Source organism: Castor canadensis, chromosome 11 (genome assembly GCF_047511655.1).
Source record: "Castor canadensis chromosome 11, mCasCan1.hap1v2, whole genome shotgun sequence".
NCBI classification, from domain to species: domain Eukaryota; kingdom Metazoa; phylum Chordata; class Mammalia; order Rodentia; family Castoridae; genus Castor; species Castor canadensis.
The window spans coordinates 91,567,875-91,583,716 of NC_133396.1; the positions used below are offsets into that span (position 1 = coordinate 91,567,875).

The 15,842-nt window shown below is 36.6% G+C and overlaps 1 long non-coding RNA gene across 1 annotated transcript; it reads left to right on the plus strand.

The window, feature by feature from the left end:
- Positions 1–556: 556 nt before the first annotated feature.
- LOC141414092 (uncharacterized) lies at positions 557–4,076 on the plus strand. The gene is made up of 2 exons (XR_012439183.1): positions 557–838; positions 3,848–4,076. It is a non-coding gene; the product is annotated as an uncharacterized lncRNA (long non-coding RNA).
- Positions 4,077–15,842: the final 11,766 nt, after the last annotated feature.

The window sequence follows — 15,842 nt, forward strand, 5'->3', positions numbered from 1 at the left end:
TCAGCAGATCTATACTGCAAAAAAATGTTGAAGGAGACCCTTCAGGTAGAAAGAAAATGACGCCAGGTGTAGCAATGTGTATCTACAATAAAGGAATGAAGAGTACTGGTAATAGTAGCTGTGTGGAGAAGTGTAGGAGAATAGTTTCTAGTTTCTATTTGTCTTTAAAAGATACTTCTAATCAAACAAAGTTTCAAAATAAAAATAATAATGTAGTGTGGGGTTTATAACATCTGTAAAAGTGAAGTGTATCACAATGTCAGAAAGGAAGAGAGAAATATAATATTGCAGGGTTGTTATAGTGTGTATGAAGTGATATAATGTCATTCCAAGGCTGATTCTAATTGGCAAAAGATGTATTCCATAAGCCTAAAAGCAACTAATAAAATGTTTAAAAAATTGTAGCCAATAAGCCAACAAAAGAAATGAAATCATTAAAAATTTAAATTGATCCAAAAGATGACAGAAAAAGAGAACAGAAAAAGAATAGATAAATTGAGATGATTCAATAAAAACTTTTAACTTGCTACCCTTTCTGCTTTGCCTTGACAACCCAGCCTCACTCCCAAAACGTCTCCATCTCTCCCAAACCCTGCTCCTGCACATATTCCAAGTTCTTTCCTATTGACTCTCAAGTAGTCAGTGCCTTGACTCACCAGATCTGATTTGTTTTTAGGATTTTCCACTCTGGATGGATCTCTCTTCTTCTGGGTGGACCTTATTGATAACAACTGTATTCCATCATTGCAGGGACCTCACAAGAGTATCTTCTCCTGCTCAGTTTCTGTATGACTCTCATCTCCTCTGTGGAATCTGGAACCTCCTCTACTAACACTTGGTAGGTTTTTTTTCCCCTCCATTTACATCTGAATTGGATTTAGAGTCTTATCTATTTCCTTATTATATGGTAGATACAGGCTATGGGTGATTTTAATTCTCTTTTTCAAATTTCTGTCATTCTGAGTAGAGTATGTGAACAGGTTAAATTTTAGATAGCCACTGTTGTGTACAGGAATCTGTCTTGTGTTCCTTGCCTTTCTTTTATTGTTCATTGATACAGGATAAGTTTTCACTCCACAGCAATTGTCTTACCACTCTCACTGTTGTTGAAGGCTTTAACAAATAATGTCTCAGGGCTTACTCCACTTGATGTTTCTATTGGATATTTTTGACTATTCCCTGCTTCTCACAACGCTGTCTTCTTGAGATTCTTTGATATGACACTCTCCTGGCTTTACTTTCTTGCTTCTTGGTCTTGTGAGCTCCTTTGCTCCTACATGACTCTATCTGATTTAGGATCCTGACTAAATTTTAACCTCTTCTCACTCTAAACATGCTTCCTTCCTTTTATAACTTTGCCTACCATCTCTATGCTCATGATTCTCAGTATATTTTTCTAAACAAAAAGCTCTTGCACAAACCTCAAACTATATACCTACCTATTGAGCAGTTCTATTTTATATTCCAAAGATACTTCAAACCTTTCATGTTCATAACTAAATTCATTACTACCTATGGCATCACCTTCCCTAATCCTATTCTTCCTCTTAAACACTTAAGGATGATTTATCACCAGCCATATAGTTGTCCAAGCCTGAAACCTTGAGACCATTCCCACCAGTAGCCCCTCTCCCTTCTTCAATGTCCTGATGAGTCTCTCTTCTTGGTTATCTGTTTAATGTACATTTATTATAATTGCTGCTATTACTAACTTAGTTCAAGTCTTCATCTCTCACTTGATTATTTCACAATCATCTATCTTCCTGTGTGTACAATAAATAATTTCCCTCATCCTGTCAATTATGAATGGCAGTCATAGTAAATTTTCTAATTTCTAACTTAATCTTGTCTCTCAACTCCTTAAAACTGAATGAGTCAGCATGCCCCTAGGATAAATTTAAACTCCTTAACGTGGCTTATAATTTCAATAATTTGACCTCTCTCTACCAATTCAGTCTCCTATCTTATTACTCTTCTACCTCACAATCTACATTCCAGTCTTACCAAACCTTGTATGATGTTTGTAAATAACTCCAGGACTTAATTCATGCTGTCCCTCCTTTTTCAGATAGTTGACCCCTAATGACCTTTTTGGACACATCTAAGCTCTTCTTTCCTTCCTCAAGAATGAATTAGGGCTATTTCCTTTTGAGTCCATTACTCTTGGTGCATACTCCTACAATAGTCTTTTTTCCAACTATAATTATCATTTCTTATTTACAGGTCTGTGTTCTGTATTAGGCAATAGGCTATTTGAGAGAAGAAATGTCTTCTCTGACTTATCCCAAGTATCCAACCTAGAACTTGATGTAGCGCAATTACTCAATGGACAGCTATTAAAATAATAAATAAATTTATGCATACAAATGGAAATGAATTATACATTCAAATGCTAATTTTCTCTTTTTTGTGGTGCTGGGACTCGAACTCAGGGCCTACACCTTGAGCCTCTCTACCAGCCCTTTTCTGTGAAAGGTTTCTGAGTCAGGGTCTCACAAACATTTGTTTGGACTGGCTTCCAACCACAATCCTCCTATTTCAGCCTCCTGAGTAGCTAGGATTACAGGTGTGAGCCACCGGCACCCGGAGCTAATTCTCAATAGTGAAACTTATCTATTAGTAATTTTGTTTGTGAAATTAAAAAATGTTTAAATATTGTTCTCAGGTGGATATGATTGTAGATTTATAAAATTATGTCAATAAGTTTCAAAGTTATCTTTATTATTTTAGACTTAAAGATTTTTAAATCTCTTGAAGCAGCAATTGTATTTATTATTTCCAAAAGAAAGAAGAATTTTGCTGGGTTCTACCTTGCAAATGATAATAATAAGTTATGCTTATTATTGAGCATTATTGAGTACTCACTGTGTCAACAAGTGATCTGAGAACTTTATATGAAGTAAATTATTAAATTTTTACTATAACCCAATGAGATTGCTATTGCCCATTTTATAGATGATAAACTGAGGCATAATGAGGTTTGGTAGCTTCCCAAAAGAGCTAGTAATCAGAACTGAGATTTAACTCAGGCAACCTAGTCTTAGAATTCTCTTAACTACTAGGCTTCTTTGCCCCTTAGTTGTAGTTTGATAGCTTTGTATGTGAGTGCTTTTGCTACTTTTTGATTTAATTCCCAATCTTTTTTATGTTTGCACATACAAATGTGGAATTTACTATATTTATATTCTACAAAACCAACTCAGAATTAACCTTATTCTCTGAAACCAAAAGCACAAATGCTAATACCTATTCTTATTATAAGGTAAAATAATACCTCCATTTATGTGCATTTTTTCATAAATTTGAACATGCATGCATGTAGCACTGAATTTCCTTTCTAAGACTCAGGAATGACTAAGTAATTTGCAGGACCCAGTTGCGAAATAAAAATACAGGGCACTTTTTCAGAAGTTATTAATAAGTTCAAGGTGTTGACAGCAGAGCAGTAATCCAAGCATGAAACCCTTTTAAACACAAGGCCCTTTCGACTGCCCAGGAAGCTTCCCAAGAAGCTCACTGTGAAGCCAGCCGGGAAACCAGTTCAGCTGAAACTCCTATGAAGCCCCAGATGGTGACACCTTGCCACCAACATCTTGTGTGCTGCTGATGCTTGCTTGAGAATAATGTTGCTTAGCTTTTCTGTATACAAGGCTAAGAATTGTGTCCTCAATTTGAAAACAACACCTTTTAAATTGTTTAAGCTAGCAATTCCTATTAACATAGCCCAGCACAGAACTTCTATAATTAAAGGAGAATCTAGCAAGTATAAAGTATATGTGTTTAATCTACCAGGATATCTACTTCTTCACAACTCTGTGCACTAGTAATAAGTGTTCTTATTTTACAGATGGATGAACAGACCGAAAGATATTGAGTAACTTCTAAAATACACTTAGCTAGTAAACCGAGGAGCTACTAGCTAAGCCCAGAGCCACCTGCCTCCAAAGCCCATGGTTTTTCCATTATGCTACACTACTTCTTTTGCAGCAATGGAAAAAAGCTCAATCAGTCATGGACTAATAAGTTGAATTATGAGACATGCACAATTTTAAGCAAATAAAAATTTACTCTTGTTTTCTCTGTGTCTCCCTTGTGAATCCCAAATTCTTCAATCATTGGCCACAAATAGGGGTGTGCACAGGACAGGGTATGATTTTTTTTTTTTTAAGAACAAGGTTATCTTCTGAGGCTTGGTGAGCTCCCTGCTGGGAATGCTGTCGTGGTCATTCTCAAATATCAGGGGCAGATGCAGTCTATTAGGAATTACAAGGCCAGCTGTTGTTTTATATCATTAGACTTTTGCAACCAACTGGGAAAAATCTATGTCTGCCAAGAGGCAAGTCTCCAGGCCCTACAACAAATATCAATTCCAATTTGGTTGAAGTTGTGCAGGGTCATTTTTTTCTGTTTCTCATAGTTCCAGAAGTGATTCTTTGCACACTAGTTGGGGTCAGTCTGAAGTATGTCACATTTTCCATCTAGATTTAAAAAGATGTGCATTTATTCTGACCTGTAAAGCAGAGTTAGGTACACATTTTCCATCTAGATTGAAGAGTCTGTGCATTTACTCATGCCCTCTAATATAGAGCTGGGCATAAAACTTGTCTGGGACTTGGAGCTAAGAGCAGTGCATGATTTGCAGAACCAATCATCTTGCCTTGGAAAAGGAAAAGAAGAATTATAATTTGTTATTCTCTCTTGTGAACAGTTATATTGTCCAGTCAAGGTTATTAACCATCCAGCAATTCACAAGTGGCTCTCCTTGGCAAACTTTATCCTGAGTCTGACAGCAATCTGATGATTTCATAGCATTTTAGAATCATGAAGTGTTAGCACTGGAAAGGACTTTAGCAATCACATAATCTAAATGCCTCATTTTACAGATGAGGACACTGATGTTCAGAGATGTTTCAAGGTGGCTGAAGTCATAAAGCCAGCAATCAAGCTGGTCCTGGAAATCAGAGCCCCTACTTCCAGTCCAGTTCTCTTTCTCTTGCTCTGCAGCCATGCTCATTTTACTTAGTTGATGTCAAACTCTATTTGCTCTTATTCTGTAAGCAGTTTCCAGCTCAGCAGGGGCGTCTTGAAAATGGAAACACAAGTGAATCAAGTTTTGATAAACACATATTTACCTTTAAAAATATTCAAGAAAGCATGTAGCATGGTGTCTTCTGTGTAAGAAGCCTTCAATCATTCATCCATTAATTTATTCAGTCAAAATTAATGTCTATTAAGCATTAAAAAACATAATAGATACTATGAGGATGGAATTCATTGCTTATTTCTAGTAAGATAATAAAACATGATCACTGACTTAAAGGAACTTCAAATCCAGTTAGATAGACATACAATTAATAATTTTAATAATTGATTAACTCATAATTATATAAGTACAGACACAAAAAGGACCATGGGAAGAAAGATGAACTATGGCAAATGACTTTATTGAATATGTGGTTTATGCAATCAAGTAATGTCACCAGCAGAATCATTGGACTGATTCTATTTTGAGGAACAGCATCACAAGCTGAGTGATGTACATGGGCTCAGAAGAAGGAATGAAGGAGAGAAACAAAGAAAGAAAAAGAAAAGAAGAAATAGCTTTTATTTATATAGCAGAGCTAGAATGGAACTAAGGAATCTCATTACAATCTAATACTCTCTTACCATATGTCTCTCATCTTTCTGTAGAAAATGAGGCTACTTTTCAAATGTAATTGATTGCTATAAAAAATAGTAAAAATTTTATTTAACTCATGAAGGAGTGACTATACAAAATAATAAACTATTTTTTTAACAAAATTAACCTTAAAAAGTATTATGATTTGAATTAAAAATGTTCCCCTATGGTCTCAATCTTCAGTGTTGGCTGCTTGTTCCTTTGCTGGTGGTGCTATTTTGAGAGAATCTGGGAACTTTAGGAAGTGTTGCCTAGCTGAAAGAAGTAGGCCACTGGTACCTTTGAAAGTTAAGCCTGGTCCCAAGTCCCAAGTCCTTTCCTTTCTGTTCTTTGCTTCCTGTGTACTATGATGTGAGTAGTCTTTGCCACAGCCTCCCACTGGCTCACCATAGGCCAGAATCAATACAGCCACAGACTGTGGACTGAAACCTTGAAACCCTTGTTAAGATAAATCTTTCCTCCTTTTAAATTTTGTTTTCAGGTGTTTTGTCATAGTGATGAAAAAATCAGACTAACACAGTATGGTTAAATATTGATGCTTCAAAGTGGTCTATTTTAACTAGAAGACTATATTATATAAATACATATTTATTTAATAGATAAGTATATAAGCAACATATTGTTAATGTAGAAATAGTCTTTCTGGCTGAGCACAGTGGATCAAACCTGCAATCTTAGTTACTCAGAAGATAGAGATTGGGAGAATCTCAGTTCAAGGCCAGCCCAGGCAAAAGGTTAACGAGATCCCAACACAAAAGCTGGGTATGGTGGCACATGCCTGTTATCCTAACTACATGGGGAGCATAAATAGGAGATGGCAGTCTAGGTCAATCTGAGCAAAAGCACAAGACGCTACCTGAAAAATAATTAAGGCAAAAAAGGCTGGGGATGTGGCTCAAGTGATAGAGAAAAATAAATATTCTTTCTAAAGTTATCAAAAACTGTTTCCTCTCTTTAATTCCTAAACATTTCCACAGACTGGTTCACAGATTTAATGTAGCAAATAGGTATTTATTTATGAACTTATTGACATTACATATGCATTTATTTATCCCTTGTCCATAAGCATGCCAGGAACATGTTCTCATTCCCCAGATCATGACTCCATTCCACCCATGTATATTCATAGCTATCAGGAATCGTTAGGTTCTCCAAGTACCAGAGTGTGAAGCAACTTTTCATAGCACCAGATTCTCCTCTTCTCAGTGGTTAGCACTTCTCTGACACAGGGATTCACCAACTGTGTATCAAACAGCCATGACAACTACAAAATGGAAGTGGGAGAGGGTAAACTGGGTTCCAGAAGAACTATCCCCAGGGTTAAGAATATTGGATTAAATTATAAATAGGCTACTAATAAATATGAGTGTCTTCAATTAATTTTCAATATAATAAAATCAGAAAATGCTTTCTTAAAAGTCAAATATGCTGATGCATCATTAGAATTCACATTTATGTTACAGCTGTAAGGAGAGTTCATTGATCCCAAAGCAAGGCTACTAGAATATCTGCTTCTCCAAAATAGAACATTTGGACATTTACATCACATGCAACACAATTGCCCTGAAGTCTTACTTGCTATTATAGTGATACAGTGATGCACATGCTTTCTGTATTTTATGCCTACCTGGTTGTAGGGAGTCCTGGTTTCCACAGTGTTTCTCAAGTATGTCGGAAAATCTCCAAGAAGCTCACAAGTCATTTTCCCCATTACAACCACCATTCCACATAGGCTTTTTATTTCCCTCCTAATGTCCCTCAATATCCCACCCTCCCCACCAGCTACATCAGTAGAAAAACCAAGGGACAGTTCCCCTTAGCTGCTGCATCTGTTGTCCATGGTATGGTCACCTGACGCTCCTCAGATGGCCTATCCATAGGGTTCAAGAGCAATCTGTGTTCTAATCATGGGTAGAACTTCTTTCTTCCTGGCCTAAAAGCTGACACTATATTTTTTTCTTGGGGAGAAAAATTACTTTGTTTATGAAAATACTTTGATAAACAACCTAGGGTTGAAGGTAAGACCCTACTGGTATGGGTGTGGCTTGGACAAATAGGTTGTTAAATTCCTCTGTATAAGATTGTTTTACTTAGGGAAGGAAAGAGAAGGGTAATTGAATGAGGAGTCTCTTTGGTGGTGTAGGCTAGAGGTTTATGTGAACCAAAGGACCTTTGGAAGTTTCCCAGAGAGGGAGACATTTTAAGAATGAAAAAGCTTGACATATAGTTAAATATCATTTTCATTTCTGCAGTTCAATGCTCTCCTCTGTCTACCAGTTACACTCAGTACTCATTGGCATACTAAAAACATGCATGCATGCTCTGTGGGAATGTAAGTTCTAAGGAGAACAAGCTATACTAAATATATGAATCAATATGACATCAGACAGACAGTTTGAACAAAAAAGAGAGGTCATCATTAGAATATCAGCCCATCTCCCTGCCTCACCTCTGCCAAGTAATTTGCAGAAATTTTGGAGAGGAATTTTGGACTTCTATGGCCTTGAGGATGGGTTAAGTGAGTTTAGTGGTAGTTTAATTACCTTAGGGATAAAGCTGCACTGCTTGGGTAGCAACTACCCTCTTGTGAACACCTCTGGTACAGGGTCTCACTAAACCTTTATGAAAACTCACCTTCAACCTCTGCCTTTAGCCTCTTGTTCTACTAAAACACTCAAAAGAACCTAGCTGGAAACAGAAGCCACATTACCTATCTGGAAGAAATACAAAATAATATTGAGAAAGCTTACTAGGTATTGACATACAATAAAATAAAGTGGGAAAGTAAGATAATTATAGCAAATGATAGCCAAAGGCTCCCTAGTAGGTGTGGAGTTAAGGAAGAAAATTCTCCTACAATAGGAGGTTTTCAACCTTGACATGAATTAAGATTTGGGGCCAGCTGAGGTGTAGGACTGACTGTGCCTTGTAAGGTGTTTAAGCAGCATCTTTTACCTCTACCCACACTAGACACCAGTAGCAGTCTCCCAACTGTGATAACCAAACACATCTCTTTATATTGCCAAATGTTTCCTAGGTGGCAAAATCAACCTCAGCTAAGAGTATCTTAGATGAAGTTGTAAGAAAGGGAATTATCATTAAAATGAAATTTTGGAAAGGCTAAGAAGAACAATGTAACAATGGTATTTCTTTCCAGAGCCGTACAGTTCTTGGGTACCTTTCCAAAATCTTTTCTTTCCTCTACACTCTTGCTCTTATCCACCTTTTAGATTCTACTCAAACAAGTACTCTCTGTACCAATAAGGTGCCCTCATCATTCCACAGATGTCTACTCTTTGCCCATTCCAGTTTGATTGCTCCATCCTAAGTGTTCCAAAAAAGTTTCATTAGCATTCATCTGTCTTTTTCTAAGGTCTTCCTTCAACAGTAGACAGTAGGATCTTTTAGAACAGGATTTGTTTCTAATTAATTTGTGTCCCTGATAAAAGTAATAAGAGCAATATAATTCTCAATGATTATAGCACCTAACAGTTTTCGAAGAATTCCAATATAATCTGTTTTACTTTATTCTTACAACCTTGTGAAGAATATGTATTTAGAAAGTGAAGTCTAAGTGAAGAGTTTTAGAGACTCACTTGGTATGAAACTAATAAATTGTGGTTTCTGTTTCTAGAACATAAAGCTTTGTTACTTCTTCCAATGTTAAAAATAAAACGTAACAATATTTTTAAATTCCACAAAGTTTGATGATTACAAAGACAGTGGAGTTCTGCAGATTTAGACCCTGTAACATAAGGGGAAATACACCAGTTTTGAAAGTCTGTAATGTGTCTTCATAGTGAAGAAATGGAAGGATTAAATTAACTTTTGAATTTTGATAATAAAAGAGAGAAAAATAAAAGGTTTTAGGTTAACAAGTCCCAGGACAAGAAAATGTTTTGTGAGTATAAAGGTACAAGCATGTGAAAATTTTATTCTAATATATTCTTAAATTGCATTTTTGAAAAGATACTGCACTTGCAAGCTTCAAAATGAAAAATATAAGCAGATGACTTACAGTTGCATCTTATGCAGCAATCAATATTGTTTAGCTATCTGATATATGGTAGGTACTGTTCAACCATGACTCTTTTAAGTAGTTGTTTTGACCCCACTTTTCAGATTAGGAAAATAAATCTCATAAGTAAGCAATTTTCCTAAAATCATGCAATTAACCCTAGAAGAGTAGGTGTGGAAACTCAGATCTGCATAGCATTGGAGCATCTGCCCTCTCCACCATACTGGGTCACATTTCAGAGAGGAGAAACAAGTCTCAGTCCTCAAGGAATGCATCACCTCTGGGTGAAAGAGACAAGTGAGCTGGTTAATTACCATCCAAGGAGTGCGACAGATCTCCTGCCCACCTGGGGGACCATCAAAGAAATCTTCATAAAATACATTCATTTCAAATACCACTTTGAAACATTTAAGAAACAATTTCCGATATTCGGCTAATTTTCTGTTTTTCACCATGCCTGTTTCGTGAAATTCACACAGTGCCTTGGAGAAAGGAGCTGCAAGGAGGGACTCTGGTGTTAGGGGTTTTATACTCAGTGTAGTTCTTTCTAGAGCCACCGTGTGGTATTGTTGTGCAATTAAAATAACTACTCAGCAATTTGGCCTTTCCCTTGACTTGCTCTAAACCTAAGGAGTATTTTTTCTGAATAGTATCCTGTCAATTCCCCTTAATGGATTTTTTTAAGGTGTTTATGTTCTCAAATTTCTCCTGAAGCTGAGAGAAATGACTGATCAAATGTTTGTTCAGAAAAAGTCACTAGGGTACATTTGCCCGTGCAATTGATTTAAGGATGAGAGAGACAATTATGTGTTTGTTGCCTGGCCACCTTTTATCACAGCACCATACAGGATAGCAATGCTTGGTCCACAGGCCCCTGTTGGGAGGGACACCATAGCCTGTGTATGGGATTCCAAGTGATGGTATCCCGAAGAACAGCCTGAGCTAGTTCTTTGATGCTGTCCAGCTCTTCCATCATAAGAGCCACATAAAAGCACATGAAAAATTAGGTCTCACTTTATAAGTCCCTAAGGGAGAACTATCATCGGGGGAGGGCAGTGCAATAGAAGGAGCACACTGAACTTTGGAATTTGCATCTGAAGTCTTGGAATCACCTTGAAAATCTCTGGAAAGTTCTAGCCCTTGGATTTCCCATCTGTGTTTAAAAGATTCTCTCTGTCTTCACCCCTTCTTGGCCATTACCATTAATGTTTAAGCTTTTATTGATTTTTTTCACTGTTTTGCTCTTACATCTAGATGCCCCTAAAGGACAATTCCTTAAACTTCATCTATGGTTGTGTTGGAAGAGAGGCAGCCCCTTGAATCAAATATAAAGATGCACACAAAGTCAATAATAACCCTGGATATTTTTGTATTTATTAGACATTTTCAGAGTACTTTTTCATACATTATCTCATGCGTTTTCACAACAATCCAGTAAGACAGGTATTGATGCTTACAAATCACAAAACTGAGCTTCTCAAAGGTCAAATGATTCTCCTCAAATCACCAAAGTAGATCTCAGGCTTCAGATTCTCAGTGCACTGTTCCCACTGTACCTCAGCTACCAGAACTAAGTGGTAAACTATCACAGCCAACTGCAGGTCAAATAAATAGAGTCTGGGATAAAAGGAAAGAGCAAGGCATGGACAAAAACTAGAAAATTGAGAGAACAGAAAACATCCATGAAGTGAGTGCAATTTTAATAATCAAAATGTGGTACATACTTTGAACTTTCCTTAGGTAGAATTTTCATAAAGCAACTTAGTAGGAGGCCGAAAAGTGATTCCATAGCTTTTTAAAAAAGCACTTCTCATCAGCTAATGTTTGTCATGGTGTCTTTCATTTGAAAATGTGCTTTGCACATGTGAGTTCCTAATAAATGCTAGTTGATAATGACAATGAGGACTGATGATCTGAAATCACCTTTGGCACTGGAGTTGTCAGCTTTCACATGAGAAGCATATGATAAATGCTGTGTCCATTACCAGCTTGCTGAGAATTTGGGTCTATAATAGTAACTTTTTGAACTCACTGTGGTGGAGGTCCAAGGGCTGATAACAAAAGGCCATGTACACACAACGCCAATCATTCCGATGAAAACTGAAAAATTCAGTCAATCATCTAGGGCTTTAAACACATGACACCCAACATCTGGATGACTGAGTGTTTCCAATTTTCACTAGGACGGTGCCATGTAGATGCTTGCATCTACTTTTTAGAGATTCAATAATGCTGCAAGGTAAAGAAGCTTTTACATAGCTTGCCACAGGAAGGAACACAAGAATGTATTTCACTCATTCATTCATTCATTCATTCTCTCAGTAACATCTCTCAGAGGGAGCATTATGTAAGGCCAATCACTCCTTTCGTACAGGAGACCAAACACTCACGAAGCTCTCACAGCCTAGTGGAGGAAGACAGTGATGTCAGTGCAAGGTAAACCAGGCTATCCCAGAGGTATAAACAAAATGCTAAGGGAATGCAAAGCAAATCTCTTCCTGACAGCTTGCAAGGCTTCAAAGATGAGTGTCATTTGATAAGTAGCTGATACTTCTGGTGAATGTGAAAAAGAAAATTAGAGGAAGCAACAAATGCAGAGACAAAGAGATACTCAAAAACACATTTTAAGAAAAAGGAAAAATTGAAAGAGGATACAATGTAAGTATATTGGCAGAATCTGTCCTCAGCCCTGTGTGTTATAGGCTAGGCTTCAGATCTCCTCTAGCTGCATCTCTTCCAAGAAACAAAAACACCACGGGCAAGAGGACCAACTTATCCAGAGTCCACCCCCAGCTCTTTGTAGACCACTCCCTGGTTTCCTGGGATCCAGAATTCCCTGCTCACATGGCCCCAGAGGAGATGCTGCTGCTGTGTGAGCGTCACTATACTGAGACACACAGCTGTTTGTGGGGTGTGCATGAGCTCAGATGTGTGAGCTAGAGCCCACAAAGTATGTATGAGACCCCTTATACTGCAAACTGAAGGGATACTGGAAAAGACAGCAAGCAGTCCACAAGGCTGCTAGTGGGAGCCAGCCATTCCCATCCTGCCATGCACAAGAGGGAATTTCTGGAGTCTAGGAATTCTGAATTGGAGCCCAACTTTGAAGAGTGTATAAAAATAGGATAATCACATAGAATAGTATATTCTGTTGATTTCACAGTTTACAACCTTGCTGTATAATTCTTACATATCAAAATGCATAGTATGTAAACCTCCATTGATACTCTTGACGGTGCAAAGGACAGTTCTATAGTAAGGGAGACCAGTCAGAGTTGAAGCTGGAGAAAGAGGTTGGAACTAGACTCTGAAGGGTTTTTTGTTTTTTTTTTTTTGGCAGGGGGAAATCTTTAAAAAGTTCCTATTTACTGCAAAGAAAATTAGAACTCAAGATACGGTTTATCTAGATCATTTCATTCTGGCACTCTAAGCTCTCTTTTATTTTTAAAGTTTTTATTTTGTACAAAGGGGTTACACTGTGGTATCTCACACTTGCCTATATTTTATATGATCAGATTAACCCCCTCTATTGCTCTTTTTGTCATCGCCCCCTTCCCCCTCCCCTACTTTTCAACAGCTTTCAGTGGGTTACCTTGTGCCATCTTCATACACAGACACAATGTATTTCGGTATTGTTCAACCATTATTCTCTTTCCCACTTCCCCTTCTCCCACCCTCCCCACCTAGACAGTCCCTCCATTAGAGTCATTAGAGTCATGTTTTTATGTACATGTGTGTATCTATGTATATATTTAGGTCTAGATTCCACATATGAGAGAAAACATGCAATATTTTTCCTTTTGAACCTGACATACTTTGCTTAACACGGTGATCTCCAATTCCATCCATTTTCCTGCAAATGCCTTAATTTCATTCTTCTGTATGGCTGAATAATAATTTCACATATATATGCATAATTTTACTTATCCATTTATCTAGGTTGATTCCATAGCGTGGCTATTGTGAATAGTGCTGCAATAGATAAGGATGTGCAAGTAGACTCTGAAGGGTTTTACATGACAATTTTGGCAGAGGCACTTCCAAAAATAGATTTATGATCTGTTTAATGGCTTAAGTCTTTCCCTTTCACATCCTCTTCAACTTCTCCTGCTCTCAGAGATGTCTTTCTTTTCTAAACTACCAATATGATTACTGTCCACAATGGAAAATTGATTATAGCTAATTACTTACTGAATATTGATTTTGTCCCCTCAGCCTAACTATAAGCTCTAATATAGATAATAAATACTTAATATTTCCTTTATTATATTCCATGGATTTCTTGCATTTAGTGTGGGTTTTCCTAAGACTACTTAATGATTCATTGTAAAGAAGCTATTGATGGAAAACAAATTGTAGTGCCCCAACTAACCATGTTCTACTGCCAATCTGTTATATTTCTATGGTCCTTCAGACTGGCTATATAATTTGCAAGACCTGATGAAAAATGAAAAATGTGGAACCTTGTATTCAAAAATTATTCAGAATTTCAAGAAGGAAACAGTAGAACATTAAATCAAGGAGGGCCATGTGTGTCCACACAGATCTGCTTCCCTTTACTCATTTAAGACAAGATGCCTTTCCTTCAGTTTTAGTAAGCTCAGTGAAAAAGTCTTTTTACATCTTCCAAAAGTGAGGTCCAGCAGTAAATGAGAGGATTTTTAGATGGTACACAGATGGGCATTTGTTTAGTGTCGTAGTTATGTCCCAATGTGTTATGATATATGTAATAGTTATGTAAATGTGCTTTAGGGAAATATAATTTGCACATCAATCAACAATTTTATGTTTATTATTGTTTGGGACAAGGCTAAGTTAAAAAATAGGCCAAATTAAAGAAATATATTAAGTAAATAAGAATACAGGTGGTATGCAGATGTTGTACAAAATATAAAATGGAACCTAAATGACTGAAGTTTGTTAACAGTGGAAACGCTGGGTGGTTACAATGTCCTAATGACCTTAAATATGTGATAGCATCCTTGGGCCACACCTTACCTTTGATTTTCTGTTCTGATTAATCCCTTTTTTATGTTTTTCCATCAGGCTGATAAAAAATTTTTTGGTTTTGAACAAAGAAAGGCCATTGAATATGAAGCTTAGTTGGAGGTATTTTTGGATAATCTCCCGGATCTCAAAGTCTGTCCTCCTTTCACCACACCCTTTCTTGATCCTACTTTGTACACTGGGAAGACCCTTTACAAGGGGAAGTACTTGGAACTAACCACAAAGCTGTTTATACCAATTTTCCAGTCAGCCTTAAAATGCTTCCAAAGTTCTTCAAACTATTTATTATTGTAGATATCAATAAGATGCTTGTTTAATAAATGATATTTACTATTTGCCCCAGTTATTATTTTTCTCAAAATTCTACATGGACAGACAAAAGTTAGTAAAGATTACTTGATGCAATTGCCTTAATTTATAGCTTCTATTTCTCTAGAGTACATGAAATAGTATACAGTATAACTCCTAATCTTACATAATCTTATCAACAATCCAGTAAGTATTAGTATCTCCATATTACAGATGAATCTCAAGAGGTCAAGTGGCTCGTCCGAGGCCACCTGGAAGGCTTATTTCTAGTTCTTCCTGATTTCTAAGTTCAAACCATTTTCACCATTCCTTAACCCCAGGGTACTAGTATTCTATTTTAGAAAGACTTTTCTTCCTAATTTCACCTTGGACTAGTGCTCCAAATTCTGAAAGGTGTTAATCTTAGGGATTTAGGAAAGAATAAATTAGAACTTCTTAGAATTTTCAGGAATTCCAAAAGTCTGAAGTTATATTGAAAGTACTTGCAATCTTCCTTAGACTATTCGTTCATCATTATGGGTACCTTTAAAAATTGTTTAATAGATTATTTACTATTAATATTATTTATTAGTAGATAATAACTATGGCTTGGTACTACTAAAAAGAACTATAGCCTATGGCTAAATATCTAAACACTGGAAAGCACCACAAAACTATTGGGTAGAATTCAAATAATGTAACATTCATATCACTTAACAATATGAACAGTAGTATAGAGGAACACTTGTTGGTATTACCAATTTAAGGATCTATTTTGCTTCCAAACCCCATTATTTCTTGAAACACTACTCAGAAAATATGTATAAAATATTCCATGTGATTAAACTT